Source organism: Nyctereutes procyonoides, unplaced genomic scaffold, assembly GCF_905146905.1.
Source record: "Nyctereutes procyonoides isolate TBG_1078 unplaced genomic scaffold, NYPRO_anot_genome, whole genome shotgun sequence".
NCBI lineage: Eukaryota > Metazoa > Chordata > Mammalia > Carnivora > Canidae > Nyctereutes > Nyctereutes procyonoides.
In genome coordinates, this window is record NW_026575122.1 from 10,688,391 (window position 1) to 10,710,282 (window position 21,892).

The following is a 21,892-nucleotide window of genomic DNA, read 5'->3' on the forward strand; positions in this document are numbered from 1 at the left end:
CAAACAACACACATTTTTTTAAATAAATAACACTTGCAAACTTTACACACTTTGCAAAGATAGCAGAGTAGATAATTAGTGTTTAGGATTAGAGGACAAAAATGACTTAACCATTTATTGTGTGTTTTGTATTTGCATTTATAAACTTACAGTTGTCTACCTCTTTTCATGGTGTAGCTATTCACTGAGACAGGGCAATGTGGATATGAGTATCTTCCACATTTTTCAGGCTACTTAGTATTCGCGGCCATGGAAATGCCACTTGAGTTCCTCAGTCACTGAAGCAGCAACAAAAGCATTTGGTCATCATCATCAGCAACAAAAGCATTTGAGCTTCACACAAGTTCTGAAAACCTGGTTTAAGTATTTTCACTAAATAAATAAATAAATAAATAAATAAATAAATAAATAAATATTTCCACAACAGAGATGCAATTAATGATTATTTCACGATCTCAACTTTTATAGTAATTGCCATCTGTGACTGAAGATAAAATTGATTGACTAAAAGAAAGTAGCTAGAGAGCTTCTCTAAAACTGTCAATCAAAAGTGATAAAACACATAAATGAAGATAATGACGTGGCCTTTGAAACAAAATTTACTAAATGGTCACTGTTTCATTCATTTGTTAAAATTTAATTCATTTTTATTTAGACCACGATTATATTTTCAGATTGTACGAGTGAATCATACTCTTTGATCCCTTGAAAATGAATTTAAACTTGCAACTGACATAATTAGAAATGTATTTAATCTGCAAGACAGTTATCAACTATTAAGTGACTGCACATCGGACAGAAGTCTTGGCTGTTCATTACAGTACCTTGGCTTATTAGCTTCCCTAATATTCCTTTTAAAAGAGTAAAAAGGAGTTAGAGGGTTTATACAGGAATACCAAATTACATAATATTACATTGGAATTGGAAAATATTAAGGTATTTAAAAGAATAGTGTGGGGATTTTGTCCATATTTAGGCATCATCATAACTTAGTATTAGAGGAAACGTTTAGACACTCTGATTATTTCAAGTTGGGTTTTGCAGGAAACAGACCAAGATGAGATGGGTGCACAAGACCTTTCTTAGGAAGCGCCCTTGGAATCGGTACTTGTGGAAGAAGAAGAGAAGCAGGTATAGCCAGAGCTAGGCGTTGAGCTGAAATGCAGTGCAGAAGGCCACAATCAACCCCAAGTGGAGTTTGGGGCTAGGAAGGGTCTTCAGTGAATCGATGTTTTGATCAGTCATTGCATTCAGGACATCCCTGGAAGGAGGTAAGACCGGTGACAAGCAAATTAATTACCTTCAGCTGAACCACCGTGCAGAGAGCAGCCACCATCAGACTGTACCCCCATCTGCTGGGGCAATAAATAAGCCCCTCACCCTCGAGGGGAGAAATGCTTGAGAAGCAGGTGATTTGGTTAATTACTGTGAACTTCTGTCTGACATAGCTAAATGATCCAATGCAGTGACCAGACATAGACCTCATCTCTCTTAACCTTTTAGGTTGTGACCGTGAGGGTTTCTTGAGTCTGGTGTAGCTTGTGTTCTCATAGTTCACTTTCCAGAACAGAGCTATTGTATCTGCTGTTATATGTGTCTGAGCTGTCCATGCACGCCCAGGTCCCTCTCATCTTGCTACTGCAGCATGCACCCCCCCACCCCACAGATTGCCTGCATGTGCTTGCTGAATAACTTTCTCCAAAACCCTTAAAGACCACCCTGTCTCCTCACCATGCAGCGTAGCAGTGCCAGGAGATTAGCATGGCCCACTTTCTCAGCCCTCCATCCTCAACCAGGAGCTGTCTTGGGTTACAAATGTCACAGCTATCTCCCCCTGCCCCACCCCCACCCGGGTGGCCCATGCTTTATGCCATTACCCAGAGTTTGCCATAGGGAATAGCCCAGCTCAGCTAGGATGGGAGCCCACTTGATTACACTGGCTGCCTTTCCTGGTTCAATTCTCCATCATCCTCCTGCTGTGTCTTGCACCTCCCCAAAGAACTACTTTTGCTCCTGTCCTTGCCTCACGTTCTTCTGGGGAAGCCCAGGCTAAGATCATATCTTTTCACTCAATGGCTTATGAAACAGCATAAAATCAATCAAATGGATCTTAGAATCAAACTATACTGCTGGGATCCAGATATTAAATTCTCCACATATTTGCTCTAAGATTTTGAGCATATCAGCCAAACTCTCTGGGACCTGATTCCATACCCAGAGTTGGGTAAAAGTGAATTTAAGGGCACACTCCCCTAAACTGCCAAGTCGGCCTCAGTTATGCAAGGAGATTGGCAAACTGCAGAGTCGGAGAGGATGGTCCCTGCGAAACTGCCCTTATTTCTTGGTGCCAGCTGGGAGATTGAGGGTTCCTAGGACCATTCTCATTCCAGTGCTCCTGGCTACAAATTTGGGGGTCCTCACAACTACCTTCAGAACTGATAGTTTGCCAGAAGTCACAGAACTCAGAAAAGTGATATTTACTTACTATTTATATATACTTACTTTTACAATTTTATTATGGCTGAAGGATACAAAGTAAAATCAGCCAAAAGAAGAGACACACAGTGGAATCTGGGAATATTCTAAATATGAAGCTTCCTTATCCTCAGAGACATCCACAGAGCATCTCCAACCTGAAAGCTCACCAGCACTCAGTGTTCAGTTTTTATTAGGGTTTCATTATGTAGTCATGGTTGATTGAATCATTGACCACGTCATTGAATTCAATCTCCAGCTCCTCTCTTCCAAAAGGTTGAACTGATGTCACTTGGCCCAAAGCCCCAACCCTCTGGTCACATGGTTAGTCTATCTTGAATGGATTACTCCCATCCTGAATCGTCTCATTAGCATAAACTATCAGGTGTGGTTTAAGAGGCCCACCATAAATAACGAGAATGTGCCAATCACTAGGGAAATTCCAAGAGCTTAGAGGCTACTTCTTAGTAACTAGGGACAAAGGGCAGACTTCTTTTTGGGCTGAAGCCAGACTTTTTATTACGCATTTCCCAATTTATAAAACGAGTTTCATAACAGTGGCTGTTTTTCAAGGATTAGATGAGAATTTCATGCAAATTACTTATATAGCTCCTGATAAACTCATGAAAGTGTTTTTTTTTTTTTAATCATTACGATTATGTTTTCTTTTCCTGCCAGTCTTAATTCATTTGCTCCTTTGACAATTGTGTGTAAGGACTTTCATAGTTCAGGCTTCAGAATAAAGGGCTGGTAGTGCACGTATTTGCAAAGAGAGTGTGAAGAGAGCTGTAGAGCAATCTAGGAGTCACTCTGAAGACCTGGCAAAGTTGAGCTTTAGCTGTTTTTCCCAAAGACAAATTAAGTGTGAAAATGAAATATGAAATAGTAATTTATGGTACTGAGTGAATCTGTTATGTGCATATAACCATCCAAAACAAAACTGGGAAAAACATGGGGTAATATTTCAAAAAGAGATTGCTAGTTTCACACATAGAGAAGATGAAATTATTTTCTATTTTCATTTTTTCAAGTTACGGGGAAGAACATAGATTTTTCATTTGTGTGTTTGATGTCTTATACTACATTAAAACATGAAAATAATGAGTAATATGTCCAGCTATGTTTGATCACAAAGTACATTTAGACTATATATCTGAGAAAAATAGCTACTTATCTAATGTGCCAACTTATCAAATGTGCAATACTTGTGCTATGAGAAAATAAATGAAGACTAAAAGAAATAGATGAAGGCTATTAATTTCACAGATGAAACTAGTCCAACAAGTTCTCATTAACCTCTCTACTAAAATGCCCTGTGAAACCAATTTGTATCCTGCCAGACTGCATGTTTAATATTCTTTTTATAATTTTAATTTGTTCTCTATCTTCTCTCCACAGACTTTGATATTAAAATTAGAAACTATACATCATGATTATAATCTTAATCTTTAACTCTATTTGGCTGTCGCTTACCTTTTCTAAAGTGTAGAGTGATGTATAATGAATGAACAGAAAATGTATTTTCATTTTTATTTTTTTTATTATTTAATTTATTTATTCACACCCTGGGCCAAAGGCAGGCACTAAACCGCTGAGCCACCCAGGGATCCCCTGCCTTTGACTTCAGGGCATGATCCTAGAGTTCCAGGATTGAGTCCCGCATCAGGCTTCCTGCATGGATCCTGCTTCTCCCTCTGCCTGTGTCTCTGCCTCTCTCTCTCTATGAATAAATAAAAAATCTTTAAAAAAAAATGACGTCAAAGGCAGACGCTCAACTGCTGAGCCACCCAGGTGTCCCAAAAATGTATTTTTAAAATTTCCATTTGTTTTGTATATAATTGTTATATCTAATAATGTTCCCAGTGATTTTAAATGATGAATCTTTCATTATTGTATCACACAATAAAATATGTTAAAATGTTTTATTTCATGACTGCACATTATCAATGAATACAAGAAAACCATTAATTTTAGATGAATCATGTCAGTGTCAACCCACATAGTCAGTCAGAGTCTGACTCAGAAATGATTCAAACACATGAATTTGCAAAGTCCTCTTCATTATGTTTTCATAAATGTATATTCATTAATCTGACATTTTTTTCACCTAGCTGTTAGTCCAACTTTTGTCCTTGGGTTGAAAAAGCTTAGGCTACAAAACTGAAGTCCATCATGCTTTTTAGAATTTCCAAGACTTGCTTTACAATCTCATTGTAGCAAGTTCTTTGGGTGTGGAGAGTGGCATGAGTTGTGTGTGGGAATAAAAATCCAGTATGATTCTTAGATTGGTCAATTTCTCTTGTATCTCTGCCAAGTTTAGTTTCATGTATTTTAAGAGACCTTAGAATTTTTCATTTCTATACTAAACTATACTAGACTTCAGATAACACAGGTGCTTGAAAAATTTAACTCTGATTTGGTCATCTATTTTTTAGCTTTGTTTACATTTCCTTTGACTCCAAGATATTGTTTTATATGCTTGATGTTTGTTTAAATATGTCCTCTTGTTTACTACTTTGCTTGCTCATTATTGTTTCTTGCATATTAGATGTTTTAATGAGGATTAATTTGGGAGTAGAGAAACCTGGAATATACTTTTTACTGAAAGGTTATTTGAAGCAAATGTCCTAATTTTGGTTGATATGAAAATGTCACCATTAGTTTGCTCTCATGTCTAAAAGATTAGTTTGCTCTCATGTCTAAAAGGTTGACTTTACACAAGTCTGTGTTCATGGCTATTTTTTCTCAGAGTTTTAAAGTATTATGCCATCACTTTCTGGTTGCTACTGAAAATTAGCTGACAGTCCAATTGATATTCCTTTGATTGTAATCAGTCAATTCATTTTTAGAACTCTGTGTCTTTGGACACAGTTTCATTAGAATATGTCTGTGCCCAATTATCAGGATAGGCTAGGTCAGTGGTCCTCAACCTATTCAATCTAGTGACATTTGGGGCTGGATAATTCTTTGCTGTGGAAGATGTCTTTTATCTTGGAGGATGTGTAGTGGCAATCCCTAGCCTCTACCCAATAGACGCTAGTAGCACCACCACCACTACCTTCCCTGAATTGTGCATATGAAAAATGTATCCAAATATTGACAAATACCCTAAAAGAACTAATGTTCAGCTAGCTGAAACTGCATTAATTAAGAAAAAAATTTTGAAATGTATCAGTAGTTATGGCAACAAATGTTTACATCTCAGTGATGGTGCATATCCATTGCAGGTGGACTATGTCTTAGTCCCTATCTTCATTTGTCTGGGATCCAGGCTGACAGACAAGCCTTTATTAGGGCATTTTCAGTAATCATGGCAGAAAAGGAGAAAGACTTGACAAAACATACTCTCTTTCTTAAAGCTTCAGCTTTAAAGAGACCTATGTCACTTCTACTTCCATTTCATTAACGACAGCAAGTGATATTGCCAAACTCAATAGAATTGGGTGGGAACGTGGTTTTCCTGCTTAGGAAAGAGCAGAAAATATTCGAGAATAATAATACAGTCTCACGCAATGTTGATATGCTTTTATTTGTTTGATTTCTTGGATCCGCAGATTACAATCTTTTCTCACACCTAACATACTCCCAGTATATCTTCAAATGTTTTCTCTTTCTACTATTCTTCTTTACTTCTGGAACTCTACTTAGAAGGAGGCTAGACTTTCTGAAACCTCTTGTAACAAATTCTTTTATTTTTATATATGTTTACTCTGTGACTGCATTATAAATAATATCATTAAATATATCTTTGAGTTCCCTCGCCTCCTCTCTGAATGTGCTTAGGATCCCATTCTTTTATTGACTATGCTTAAATTTTTAATGTGTGTATTTGACTTGATAAAGGTGCACATTAATCAATATTTTTGTCTTCCTCCTAAATAACACAGGAGACTTAGAATGCTTTAGTCTGTCTTCCATGGTAACTTTATTTTTCTTTTTTTTTTCCATTGTAACTTTTGCCATATGTTAGTTCCCCTTTGTATTCAAAGCCCCCAATTTTTTTTATAATCATTAAATTGTTACTATGTTTCTCATATTACCAACTTCTTTTTTTGCCACTATAACTCTTTTCTGGGTTTAGTGTCTTTCTTAATAAATTTCACTCTTTTATGTTTCTTTCAGCAAAATTATATATTGTCACCCTTGTATTAAATATCTTTATTTTACCCTCACTATTGAAGGATACTGTAGGTTGATAGTTTTTTTCTTTCAGTGTATTTTTTTCCTGCACTCAATTTTTGCTAATGTGACACTTGCTGGCAAATTATAATTCCTGTGATTTATTGTTTATCATTTGTGATTTATCATGACTCATTTTAATATTTTTATTGTCATCTTTGTTGTTCTGCAGTTTTTCTGTAATATATCTGTGTCATCTTATTGATCAGCACTTAAATCGTTTCTACAATCTGAAGGATTGTTTATCAGTCTGAAAAAAAATCACAAATTTTGCTTTTCTATTTTCATTTGTCTCTTCTTTGCTACCCCCATTAGATAAATGTTGTCTTTATCCTAGTCTACCTCGGACGTCTCAATCTCTGTGTATTTTCAATCTGTTTTGCTGTTTTGGTTTTGCTTTTTTTCATGCTCAACCAACTGGAAGGAAAGACAGATTCTTACAGAGTACATAGGACATTTTAGAAGATATTCTAAATGGGTACAAATAAATGTAGCACAAACTAACCACATGCATATGTAGAAAGTAGGAAAGGATTTCTGTATCATATAAATTATGAAACATCTTTTCAATGGCAAAGGACAAGAAAAAGTTTTTTGAGGTAACAATGTAGAAACAAACACTCCAGAACATGAAATGCAAATCACTTTGAGAGTATGTAGGTGAGTGCTCTTTTGTTAAAACAAACAAACAAAAAGTATTCTATGTGTGTTTTTCTTTACTTTGTTAAGAAAAATTCTAACATTGTATTGGTGAAGCCAAACATGGAGGTTTATACAAGATAGAAATGATCTAAGAATATAACTAGGCTTTGTGGTTTTCTACCCAGATTTATGATTTCTTAGTATTCTATCATCATGCGCCTAGAAATAAGAAGGAAACTATAACAAAAACAGTCTTGGAAAATTTATTTCATTCATCCCTGTAATCATTTCTGCAATAATCACTGTGTTTCCAAGCTTGGAGATATCTGCCAAACTCAACTATGTGATCACCTGATCCTTTCATTTACAGCCCTGCCTCATCATGGCATCTTCCTTTTGACCAAGATTTCTCATTAGATCACTTTCAGCTATCCTGCAGGAGGATTGCTTTCCTACTAACCAATAGAAAACATGAATAAGTTTAAATCTTTGACCTTTGGTCTTGAAAAACAGTCAAAACAAGAAAAAATTTATTTGAACCAGAAAAACTGAAATCATTAATGGCTAATGTCATGTGCAAGAGATGAAGCCACAGTTTAACAGAGGAGGTCCACACCTAGAAAATTCAGTTCAGCTAAGAGAAAACAAAGGTCAAGATATTGTTTGTGGATAAATAAATCTGGGAACTGTAGAAGATTTTCTACTTTATGTGAAATAGTTTCCAAGCAAACTGTCTGAATGTTCACAGTAATAAATACATTACTAAGCTTTTCACATATATACAATGAATTCTTCCTCTTCTTAGTGTTACTAAAAACTACCACAAGTATTTCTGAGGACCTATAATGGTCAAGATCACCAATTGTTCCTATGTGAAACATACCTAACTGGGTTTAGAGCAGAAATACTCCTAAAGAAAGAAAAGGAGAAAACAATGCTTCTATATAATGGACCGTGTAATTAATGTTTATAGACTCCAGAGAGAAGTATCCTGAAATAAATTTCTTCATCTTCCTATATCAAAACCAACCTTTCCAACTAAATGATTATTTTCTTCTTCTTTGGTTTGACAGAGGAAAGGTGACCTTGAAAGCACATGAATAATGCATTTATTCAGAGTTAGATCTCAAGATAATGTGCGAACATTTAGATTGTTTTTTTCTTTCTACAGACTTGGGAAATAGGCATGCCCTTGCAGCACATAAAGAAAGGATCTAAGTGAGCATCATTTATAGACAGATAGATAAATAGATAGATAATAGATAAGACTATATATATATATATATATATATATATATATATATAGTCATTCATTGCTTAGCCATTGGAGAACTCCAAATTATTCTTCTCACTAAAGTTGCCATAGAAATTACATCTTCAGAGATGCCTAGATGATTCAGTGGTTGAGCATCTGTCTTGGGCTCAGGGAGTGAGCCTAGAATCAAGTCCTGTGTTGAGCTCCCTGCAGAGAGCCTGCTTCTCCCTCTGCCTATGTCTCTGTCTCTCTCTGTGTCTTTCATGAATAAATAAATAAAATCTTTTCAAAAAAATAAAAAAATAAAAGTCAAATGACCTGAAAGACGAAAGAAAGAAAGAAAGAAAGAAAGAAAGAAAGAAAGAAAGAAAGAAAGAAAGAAATGAAGAAAAATTACATCTTCACTCTACCCCTGTACATCTATGAGGGACCTGACAGCTGGTTTTAATGGAAGATAAAATAACCCCAATTAATGTGCTTAGAGACCGAGACGACACAAAAACAGGCCTCAAGCCTAAAACTTCATCATCTTCAAACCTCTCCAATTCAAAGAGAATCTCGTGGCCCTTCCACTGTCTCTCCTGCCCACTCTGACAGCCTTGGTGAGGAAGATGGTGGAATGACCCTTCCTCCTATGATCTTCCTAATAATTTGTAAAACGCGTGAGAATGGAAGAGGCAGAAATCACATTCACAGTCTCAGCCTCTAGCAGCTTGGGTAGGCAGGAGAAAATTAGGACTTCAACAAATAGTCCTTATCTGGGCAAAAATTATCCTGAAATAACCTTGTTCTAAACTGCTCAATTACACTAATCCAGGAATTTAAGAAAAACAAAAACATTAGCATTGATTACAGCATCACTAGAATATGTAACAAATTGTATACTGAAGTCCTCCTGAAGAATGCCATCTCTCTCATTGATACAGACAAGCCTGTAAAATAGCTTTGGCATTTTAATGCTCGCGCATTCTAAAGTTCCAGATGACAGCTGCATAGCCAACATTTTAAAGTGATCAGAAAACTCATGCTACACAATGGTCACAGCTGGACCCATCGATCAAACTGTTTTTGCTCAAATGAGATTCAGGAGTTGTTAGATAATTAGTGTACGTTCTGGACTTCAGAATTTTAGTCACGGGAGCTAGACCTGGAAGAAAGTAAAATTGGAACGCTTTCTGTGTTGTTTTAGCCTAAGCTGAAGATTTTTAAATCCCTGCATGATTCTAGGACATTTACCAGTGTCTGCATTCAGAACCGTGCCCTATAGTCGTTATCAGCTCTATTGGTCATGAAAGTGGAGAGCATTTAACTGTTTTGGATTGGATTAAAATACTAATATTCACCCATGTGAAAGTAGAGTGTTCAGTAGGAGTGAGAATTGCATCTTTCTTCCTGAGCAGAGTCCAAGCTAGAGTAGAGTAGAGAAAAGAAGCCCTTGGCACCAGTGATCTCAGTTCCACGACTTCTGCACTTATGGGCAATTTGTCAGATAAGATCATTTTCGCTGGAAGATACAGAAATCCTGATTGTAATAGTTCAAATTGTGACACTGTTTTTTTTTTAATTTGATATAAAAGCTCCAAGATCAGTACAATCTGGGCTTCAGTTCTGTTTCCTTGAGGCTGCCTCAGCTCTGCATTCCTACCTTATTTTGTTTCTAGCTAACACTTATTAACCCTATCTGTGTGCCAAACTTGGTGCAAATGCCTTCGATATGTTTTAATTCATGTACTCCTCACAACAGTCCTCTGAGTTAGACCTTCTTGTTTTTCTTATTTTCTTCTTCAAATAAGGGGATTTTGGTTTCATATTAACTCATAAATCCTCAAAATATCCCATGAAGTAGGCACTGTCATTACCCATTTTACAGAGAAGGGAAATGAGGCACAGAGAGATCAACCAACTAGCACAAGACTACATAGCTGGCAAGTGGCTGATTTTGAAATTGAAGGTAATATCCTGACTCCAAAGCACCTACTCTTAACCACTAGGCTGTCTGTCCTCATTGTCTCAAGATGGCACACAGCTGTGGGAATCCTTTCCCATGTAATCACATGAGGGCAGAGGGGGAGTTCATTCCCTTGTTTTTATTTTTAAGACTCCCCCCACCCTTGTCAGAGGCCCCCTCTGCAGACTTTCATTCAGGTCTCTTTTGCCACCCTTGTCACCCTTGCCCAACCTCAGCTATCATCAGCAAGAGAATGGGACCATGATGATGGACTCATATGCTCACAATTGGTCCTGTGGCCTTGGGGTGCAGCCAGGTTCTCCTGAAGCCTCCTGGAGAAGGAACATCAAGACAAGGTGAGTGCTCTGCCAGCAAGGACACAGGGGACAATGGATGTGGACTCAATGGCCATCACATCTGCTGCAGTGTCCCCCTTATGGTCAGGTTCCAGGAATGTGGACATATGGGTTGAGTATCTGAGATCCAACAGTCCTTAGCCTAAGCCCTCCTTTTGGAATCTCAAATCATAGAGTCATTATGCCAGAGATATGCCAGAAAAGAAACACGCCTGGAGCAAATTCATTCCCCTTGAATACCTCTTACACTAGAAATTCATTCTTTCCTCTGACAGGTAGCTGGTGAAAACTTTCTCTGTGCTGTTTTTCTGGTGCTAAAAGGCAGTGTTGAACAAACAGATACAGTCAGCTGTGTGGAATTTACATTGTGGTTGAGGAAAGACTTCTATAATACATAAATAAACATGATCATTGCCAGGTGAGGGACTAGAGAGTAACTGGAGTGAGGTGGGAGATATTTTAGATAGCATAGTCAAGCAAAGCTCTCCCAGAAGGTGACATTTGGATCATCTTCAATGACATTTGAATCCCTTCAATGACAGGGAGGCAAAAGGGACGTGTCTGGACAGCAATTAGCATCAGGGTTATGAGGTTTGCCTGTATCACTCCAAATCTCAGCGCTGCCACACCCGTGCACATATGTCACAGCTCTGTGCATCAGGTCCCTCAAACTGTATAACTGAGATGAGTCATAAGTTTGTTGGGAGGATTAGATGAGTTAACACATTTCACAAAGCATGTGCTACAGAGTGCCCGGGGCATTGTGAGTGCTCAGTAAACGTTAGGTTTTGTTAGCATCTCAGAAATATTAGTCCAGATACAGCTAACGGCAGGTTACCCTGGTAGGAGTGATGCTCCTGGAGAGTAGACACCGAGGCAGGAATAGTGGGAACAGGGAGCCAAGTGAACATGGGAGAACATGGTATGAAATGAGGTCTGACAGGGATCCGGGGATGAGACCACTCCTATCAGCAACACTTAACCCTGGTTCTATATGGGGATTGCCTTCGGATGAAGTAAATCAGAAGCTCTAGGAATGAAGGTCAGCTATGAGATTCTGAATTTCAGCCAAAGAGGAAAATCAGGGTTCCCTGGGTGGCGCAGCGGTTTGGCGCCTGCCTTTGGCCCAGGGCGCGATCCTGGAGACCCGGGATCGAATCCCACATCAGGCTCCCGGTGCATGGAGCCTGCTTCTCCCTCTGCCTGTGTCTCTGCCTCTCTCTCTCTCTCTGTGACTATCATAAATAAATAAAAAATTAAAAAAAAAAACAAAGAGGGAAATCACTGACATGCCTTTTGTATTTTAAAGAAAGGAGCTTGAGTTTTATTCTAAGAGAAAAGCCAAGCCATCGGTATGCTTGCGGTGTCCTACCCACTTCCTCCCTCAATCTCATTTCTGCACATGACGTTCTTGACTATCTTTCAAGGATGTCGCATTCTCTTCGATTGGAAGACTCCTATGACTATCTCTCCTTCCTCTGAGCACTACACTTTCTCCTCCTGAAAACACAGGATTCACAGGTTGTGTTCTGCTGTGCATGTTTTTTTTTTTTTTATTCCCCACTGGAAGGTAGATTCTCCAGCTGCAGAAACTGTGTCTCCTAAAACAATGTCTTGCACATTAAGATACAAAGACGTATTTTTAAAGAATGATTTTAAAGGCCTTGTCTAGAAACAACTGCCTAGGCTAAAAGCTCAAGTTATAACAAAGCTCCCATTGCTTTAGCAGACCAGCCCATTTAACAAGCAGCCAAATGTCAGTCACTGAAAAACAAAGAGATCAAAGACGGTTTCACCAGGTTATAGTTATGTGTTGAAATTGGCAACACAACGAATGTCATGATACAGTTAGGGACAGACAGGCATAGTAAGAATGTAAACGACCAGGTCTAAGTGTGATTTCACCCAGCAAGTTATGTAACATACACATAAAGAGCATAAAGTTCTAGGTTTCATATCATCATGGTACCTGGTACCCAAGAGCAATGAATTTAATTTTGGAGCAATTTCAAAAGTATCAAGAAAAAATGGTGGAAAAATTAGATCCCTCAATTTAGACTGATTTGTAACAGAACTGTTGGAAGGCCTAAGTGTACACTCCACTGGAAAAAAAACCACCTAGTTTTACATGCACTATTTATGTTTATATATCAAAATCATTTGATTATCATGGCTGTGAAGGACACCAGCTTGTCGTAAGTTTCCAAATGGATGACTATTGGAGAGAGAGGTAGACGATATTACTATCTGGGGCTTCTGGAGTGTTTTGCAACATAATAAAGAAGAAGAAATTAGGTTGTCTGTCTAACAAATAGAAGTGAACTCCATATGGAACAAAGGCGGTCACTTTACATGGGAACTTACCTTGAACAGCAGTCTACAAACAAAATAAAAGTTAAAAATGGCCTTGTCAGTTCAGGGCTGGAAGAGCATTTAAATGTCTGGCCAACTCTAGTTCACATTGTGATATATAGTTCTCCTGGGTACAGACTGTCAAACTGAGTTAGTGTCAATGAAAGAAAATGGGAGATGGACTTTCAGATGTTCTCATTCAGCTAAAAAGAAAAATACAGTTCAAAGAGCTTTTACCCACTGAGCTTTTCACATAACCACTCAGTAGGATGGACATAGTGCTTGGAAAAGAGGGCTCATAGGAATAGTAAGAGAACTTGATATCTATCATCATTTTATAAAGTGAATCCAGGTGATTGCTTCGCAAAAGAGCAAATAGATAATTTCAAAAGAGTGAATAGGTGGTAAAGATAATATAATCACCCAATTCACATGGTCACTTAACTGGGGAAGTGAATTTAGAATAGATGCTCTTAAGCAGCTTTCATCGAACATACTCTGCATCAACCAACCCCTGCTTTCCATTCCCTCTCAATCCATACTAGTCCATGTTGGCTATAGCCTGTGACCTTCTCAACTTCACCTTCTACAGACATTATGTCAGGAACAGTGCTGCACGCAGCCCTTAGAATTGACAGCAGGGTCACTCAAGATAAACTAGGTGGGATCTTTGGAACTATTTTTCCCTCTGGACACACAGCAAAACCTAGACCACGTGTGGTGAAATGCACTTGTAGAACTTGGACTGAAATGTTCTTAAGTTCAACTTTTATACAAACTACCCAGGTATAGCTTTTCCACTGATGACATGAAGTCACCTTCCATTTGCCCAGCATCTGTCAGTTAAATATTTTGAGCTATTTCCTTTTGGATGGTCCTCTGATCAACAGCATGATTCATGATTTTAGAACATCCTCACCTTTGTCAACAAAGCAGGGTTTGTGTGATCTGCCCTTATGCTTTATAAAAACAGACTAGAAAACAACAACAACAACAACAAAGTGCTGATGCATGTTATAAGAAGTATATAGTCTCACAAATTTAATGAGGATGGATGCGATTATGCCTCAATAAACTCACTCATCTGGTCCTTAAATTAGCCAACCATGAGTACAACTGTGAAAGCAGAGCTCAAAATGTAGGACATACACATGTAGGAAATACATCTTCAAAGCTGTATCTGAAAACTTCCAGATATAATTAGAGCTTTTGCTTACTTTTTTCTTTTCTGTCTCCAGTGCAGACATTTCAGTTAATTAAGCCTTTAAATTTATGATATATTATTAATAAAGTCTGGATAGGTATTTTCTTTGGTTTTATTAATTTTATCCATTTATCCACCTAGAATCTCTGTGTGTTGATGACAGACTAATGCTTTGCCCACTGCCGTGAGACTATTTACTGGTGGAAATGAATATGAAGTTATTTAAATCACTACAGACAGGCAAATGAAAAAAAAAAAAAAGCTCCAAATGGTTATAACATTAAGACTGAAAGCCTATGAGGTCTTACACGATGTAACTGCTGAATATCTGCAGTGTAAGAAGAAATGTCCCTGAGTGATTCCAAGGAGAAAGAAATTAAAATACAGGATTAAAAAAGAGGCATTTGATGTAATTCAGTCCTAGCTCTAATGATAACACTAAGGACTCTAGGGAGACCTAGGCCAAACGTGAATGTACTGGTCAGATTTAATCAAATACTGAGCACAGGGACAAATTGGGAAACTATCTAATGCAAGGAAGCCAAAGGAAAGGATGAGTATCAGAAAGATTCATCTGAGATTTTAGGACCTTGGAATTTTTAAGATGGGAAAATCTGAGTAAATCACCCAGTCAGGGCTTGCCTTCAGACTTACTCTATTAAAACCTCCAGCATCAAACATTTTGTTAAAGGGCCATCTCCTCTGCCTCACCCTGCATCCTGCCTCTTCTTTCCCCACCATTTACTCTTCAGGTTGGAAACTGCAATGTGACCTCAGAAATCCAAACCAGAACAAACAACAACAACCAAACCCCCGGGTCATTCAAAGTGAAAATGTGTCAAGAGAGAAGATTTGAGTCAAATCCAGATGGCGACGTGCCATGAAGTGCTAACAGAGCTCTTCGTTTTCAGCAGAGAGCAAGAACAGGCAGTGTTTATAATGACGTGTTAACATCTGTCTGTGAATATCATCTCCATGGCACCAAAGTACACCACCCAAACAAAGGAAATTCACAATAAAAGCAAGACTCTACATATTCTTAATGGGGAATTAGTGTTAGAACTGACAAAGACTCATTGTATACTCTTGACAAATCCAGGTCAGGTATACCATCCCTCAAAGAATGACTTTTGTACTAGATCAGACAAAAATAAGAAGGTAGACGCTAAGGAAGTTTTAATGTGAGTCATGTCTAGCAGTTCCCCTCGGTCAATAGCAGTGAAGAAGAGTAGAAATAAATACCAGCATGAACAACATATTTATCTAAATTTAACCCCAGATCCACCATTTATTTGCTGTGTGCCCCCGGGTAAGTCCTTTAATGTTTGTCAGCTTGGGTTTCACTATTTAAAGGAGAAAACGGTAGGCAACTCCGTGTAAGAATGAGTAAGAGATGTGGACTCTTCACAAGCAACCCACCTGTTAATGTGTGCTCAATAAATGGTAGTTTTCTTTCTGCTTTCCTCATGAAATAGTCTCTGTTACTTTGATCTAAATTCATAATTGCTCATTCATCATAAATCAGTTAATTTAGCCTAGAAACATAAAATCGCTTTATCAGTATTTTTTTCTAGCCACTATTTTTGGTCATGTTCGCTTGAATCCCCTTTCTCAACCTTGAATGGCATCCCAGGCAGATTTTGTGACTTTTGAGATATTTTTCCTTACCAGAAGATAAGCCATACACGGTACAATTCCAGTCATATCGAGTCCAGTGCTTTTCCATGTGCTGTATCTGGTTATGCAGGGAAATTGTCTAAGAAAAGAGAAATGGTTGGCAATTTTACTGCCCTCCCCCTTGCCCTTGTAAACTTTAAGTCCTGGTTCATTGTGACCAGGAGAACGGATGGGGGGAACAGGGCAGGTGTCACTCGAACAGGGATCAGCTGCAGTCTTTCCATGGTGGGTTGCTGTTGCTCCTCTAGCTAAAGCTGATTGGCTGGCAGTGCTTTCTGTGAGGAAGGCATCCCAGGGTTGGCCTGCTCCTTGAGCACCCATGTGAGGTCTTTGGAAGGTGCTCCAGAGCCCCCTAGCCCACAGTTCCTGAAATGAGAAACTGGTCTGGGTTTCATCTCTGGTCTCTAGTACCTTCTCCAGCTCCAGCCCCTGATGGTCCACCTTGAACCCACCCCTACTAGGATCCTTGTATGCAGTAAACATGCCAGAAAGTGCTCTGCTCAACTCCTTCTAGAGATTTCCATTTGGCCCGTGAAAAACACACATTCTTGTTATTCTAAACTGGTGGCCCCAGCCTGCTCCATTTCTTTTCTCTCTCTCTGGCTTACTCTTTCTCTCCCAGGTCACCTTTGGCCCTGATCAGGTGGGCATCTGGTAGAGAGGCAGATGTGTTGTGTAAGCAGGTATCCAACTGCAGATCAGAATGCCAGCCTTCCCGGTTTTCCATTTTTGCAGAGAAGCCTTCTATGTCTTATGCCTTCCCCTTAACTCTCCTGCTGTCAACAAACATGGGGATTGGGGCTGGTGTCCCTCTTCCTTAGCTGGGAAGGGAAGGACTCAGTATTCAACACTAATACGACATTCCCCAGGAGGCTAGACTTTTTCTTCCCATCTTTGGGCATCACCTCAGTCTTGGAAGGCTGGGGCTTCTCCTTTTCATGGCACTGATTCTGCAGGATTCTGGCTACAGTGTTAGTTCTCTTTAAAATGTAAGGAATATGCTTTTGTTAGTTTTCAGCTATGGATATAGGCCACCCATTTGAGGATAAAGGGAAAAGTGTTCATAATATTGGATCGCAATGTCATCACAAGTGAAAAGAATGGCAAAGAAAAATCTAAGAAATAATAAAGTTGAATACATGGCAAGAAACATGACTGTTTGGTTTTCATTTGCTTTTCTGTCTGTAGTGTTATCACAAACTGACTCTGACTCAACTTTACAACTGGTCTAGTGTTCCTCACACACTCCCACGCAAGTGAGTAAGAAAAATTCAGTCTGTGAGTTCTGTTCTCCACCCCTCCTTCACGTTCCTCTCTAAGATAGTGTTTGATGTGTGAGTGCAAGGAAACTCAGGAGACCTTGGGGAAGATGGGGATTGGGTTCTCAGATCTATACACTATCCGCAAAGTCCATGCCAGTATTTCCTGTACAGTGGCCAGCCTGATCTTTCTTGGGGTGCACATAGCACCTGGTTTCATCCCTGGGTATTCTAATTAGCATCTGCGGCTGAATCTGTAGCTAACAGGAGGCCTATCAGTGCCTAGCTCAGCTGTGGCCAGTTACCTCTCTCTGCAAGCTCAGCCTTCATTTTGCTTGTGCAGAGCTAGATACCCCACACCCTCAACAGGTCCCCTGGCCATCACCACTTTTAAGGCAAGTTCATCTCATCACTACCTTGGTGGGTCCCATGACACACCCACTGGCCTTAGACTCAACATCTATCACATGTGGGAACCAGATAGGATTGGAAATGCCAATGACAACTTTCATGTCTGACCATTTTATTCCATCCTTCTTAATGAGGATACTGGGTCCTCTGTCTTCTCTAGGGTGATTTTAAAAGACTATTGTGTATTTTTCTCATTGATTCTATATAACTTTTAAGTCTCTCTGGGAAATTTTCAATATCCATTGGAGTAAGAGACTGAACTACCAAATACTTAGTTCACTGAGATTGGACAGGGTGGCCATCACCTCCAAGGTAATTTACAGAAGAAAGAAGTCATCATCATTTACTTGGTAGTTTCTCTCTCTCTCTTTTTGAGAGAGAGCACAAGGGAGAGAGTACATGAGAGAAAGAGAGCATGAGCTGAGCAGAGAGGGGCAAAGGGAGAGGAGAGGGATGGAGGAAGCAGGAAGCCCTATGTGGGGCTTGATCCCAGGACCGTAGGCCAGTAACCTGAGCAGAAGGCAAATGTTTAACCAACTGAGCCACTCAGGAGCCCCACACTTGGTAATTTCTAGTAGGCATTTTGTTACACTATTTGTTGCTTTATCTGAATATATAAGGAAATCTTTCTACAATATTGTAATATGACTATTAAAGATAAAAAAATAATGGAAAAAGTTTTCAATAACCACAAAGTTCTAAATGGTTAGTGTGTTACCTTTGTCTTGTGAGGGAATATATAAGCAATAGGTAAATATTATAGAAATCTATGGGACAGAAAATAAAAGGGGCACTTAAGCATATTGCGATTATTATAGAAAATAAACATTTTTTTCCATAATTTTAGAAGCTTTCTTCTTTTTGGAAAAAGATACATTAACATCGTTTAGAGTTTTCAAATGCGTCATCTGTAATCTGATAGTTGAAAGACTACACTTCTAGAAAATGACACACTTGAGCTGAAGGTACTTTTTTCTTCCAAGAAATTCCAAAATATATCATAAAAGCTATTTTTTTAAAAAGAAATTAGTGCCATCATTCTTCCACCTCTTTAATTGATATTGCCTCATAAACCCTATAGTTTACAACTTCGAAAAGCCTCAAACCACTTTTTCAAAGTTATAGCTGGAGTAAATTTTAAAAGTATTGCTTCCCAAAATATCCTTGAAAATATACTTATGTTAATTTAAATGGTTTAAAGTCAATAAAATTTCCCAGGTTTGGTTACTTTAGGTTTAAAAAATAAATAAATAAAACCATCAATTACTGATGTGTGAATGATGGTATATTAAGCCAATCACTAAAAATGTCTCGGAAACTGGATTTTTAAAATTTTCAGAATAACAAAATTATTTAGTATTCAATTGAAATCATGATTTTTTAAATTCATGTGCTAACTAGAGCTTTCCTTCAATGTGTGATGCATATTTACTACTTGTTTTAATTACCAATGTTCACTTCTTCTCCAAAAGGATGATTATTAGCTGGACCAAAGATGGGATTCACTTAGTCAAAGAGTTGTGGCCAGGTCTGTTGTAACAAAGTGAGGTGGAGAACAGAGGTAACTAGCAATAACTAATAACTACTGAGTGATCACTTTTCACAGAACGTCCTAGTATGCCTTATGGGTGACTTTAAAGAAAGCAATAGTCTCTAGCTTCACCGTGTTTAAAATTAAATAGGAAAATTTAAAAGAGCATCTATACATATATATGAATAAATATGCTAATTTAAAAGTATAAGCAAATACAGCAGACATATCCTGTATTTGTAGCACACACACTTTCAGAGATGAGAATATTATTGCAACTCTTTACTTGTTTGCAATAGGCACAGTTTAAGAAAGAAGAATAGGGTGCAAAGTGATGCAGGACCATTTTGTTATAATACAGAAGAAATAGCCATAGACTTTCCACATGAGAGGAATCAGCGAGTCCACCCGTTGGTGTGTCCATGCGATACATGGTTTAGTCAAACTGGTAATACAGTGTTCCTCTGAAGAGCTCCCCAGAAAAATCCAATTCAGAAAATCATAACGGATAGATACCAGGGTCCTCATGCAAGTTTATTATTTGTCCTTCCCTAAAATAGAATCTTAACGAGGATTGCTTTCTGGCATGAAGAAGGAGGTACAGCAACTCAAAGACCAGAGTTACCATATTGAACCTAAGTTACTTTTAGACATTGTAATAGATAAATTATTGGATTCATCTTAGAGTCTAGCAGGCTATTTAAAATAGTGATTATCTTGTCAATTACATTGGATGTGATGTTTCGATTCCTAGAAGCATTTTTTAATTAATCGTTTTATCCTCTCTTCTGTAAATTCACTATTTTAGTTGGCTATATTTTATCCGTGGGTTAATTCGGTTTTTGCTGTAAATATGCTGCAAAACAAACATCCACTAAATTTCCATGACTTACAAAAACCATCATTTTTTTCCATATTCACATGTTGGTAGATGATCTCTCATTTGGCTGCTCTCAGCTGGGCTTGTCTCGTCTTTCCCGAGCTAGGCGGAATCACAGGCATCAGGTTTGTCTGAGTTGTCCTTTCAGGATCCAGGCTGAAGAAGAAATAGCTCCCTGGGAAATGTTCCCATTATGGTAAAGGACAGCTATTCCAAGGGTATTGATTGGGTGAACCTTGCCACTAAGGCACAAGTTGGGAAAAGGCGCATGATGATTTCTGTTCAACATTCCATTAGTTAAAGTACGTGTCACTTGGACAAACTCAAAGTCAATATGGTAAGGAAATATACTCCATCCACAGGTGAGTGATATAGCACAGCAGGTGAGACAGGAAGAACTATGGACGCATAAGACAATCCACCCCAGTAATGTAAGAAAAGAGATAGATAATAAAGCCTGGTGTCCAGTGCTATCTTCCAAATAGTCCTCTAAGAAAATCACAATTGCAAAAGAAGTTAGGATGTAGCCATTTAAACTCCTTAGTAAGGATAACTCAAGCTCATACCCACCCCGGAGTCAGCTCCATACCTATTCAGTCATCTCAGGTCCTGATGGGGAAGCTTTTCCGGCTCAGTTTATAGCACATTCTTTTCCTCTTCTTTTGGTTTAGTATTTCGGTCATGATTCCCCAGACAACAGCTTTTCTTCTGGGTTTAGCTCTGGCCTCTGCCTCAGATTCTCACTCTTACCAAATCCTTCATTGTTCACTAGAAGCATTTAGCAGGTACAGCCTGGCAACCATGACTCCTGACTGGATGCTTTCCCTTGAAAATATCCAACTTCTTATTGAGAATGTTTATACTCAAAACACGAAAGTTATTAAGCAGTGAAAGATATTATGAAGCTGGACTTCTTAATCAATAATACTTAAAGATAATTTGTGATTCGATTTTATATATTCATTTATTCATATTTATATATTCGTTTTTGTTTAAAACAAAGATCAAATATAAGAGATTGGGCTTCTTAAATAGCAGAGAAGCCATGAGATATGGTATTTATGCTTTTATCCTTACCTGTGTCATTAAGACTTATAGTCACCTTTTTTTTTTCACCTTTTATATGATACATCTCCCTGTCTTTGATTTCTTGGTAAACTCATTCAAATGATGACAGCATGAGCCTTAAAACTTTCATAGAATTCTACTCATCTGATACTAAGTATCTGAGACAAGGCCACAACATTATCTTTGTTAATTAAAGACATATATCTTTGGGGCATCCGGGTGGCTCAGTCAGTTGGGCATCCGACTCTTTGATCTCAGGGTCATGATGTCAGGGTCCTGGGACTGAGCCCTGGACTGGTGTTCTTGCTCAGTGGGGAGTCTCCTTGAGGTTATCTCTCTCTCCCTCTCCATCTGTCCCTCCCCTGTCTCCTCCCCTGGCTCATGCATATATGTTCTCTAAAATAAATCATCTTTCCAAAAAACCAAATATATCTTCTATTTGAAACTAATCCCAATGTCTCACACATGTGTAGTCCCTCCAATTTGAAAGTTGAGAAATTGCACACAAATTTAACAAATACACATTTAAATGATGCAACTGCTAATTTATTTTATTTTTATTTTTATTTATTTTTTTATTTTATTTTTTTTGCAACTGTTAATTTAGATAGCACTTAACATTTGATGCTTTATTTTTTATTGGACCATATTTTTC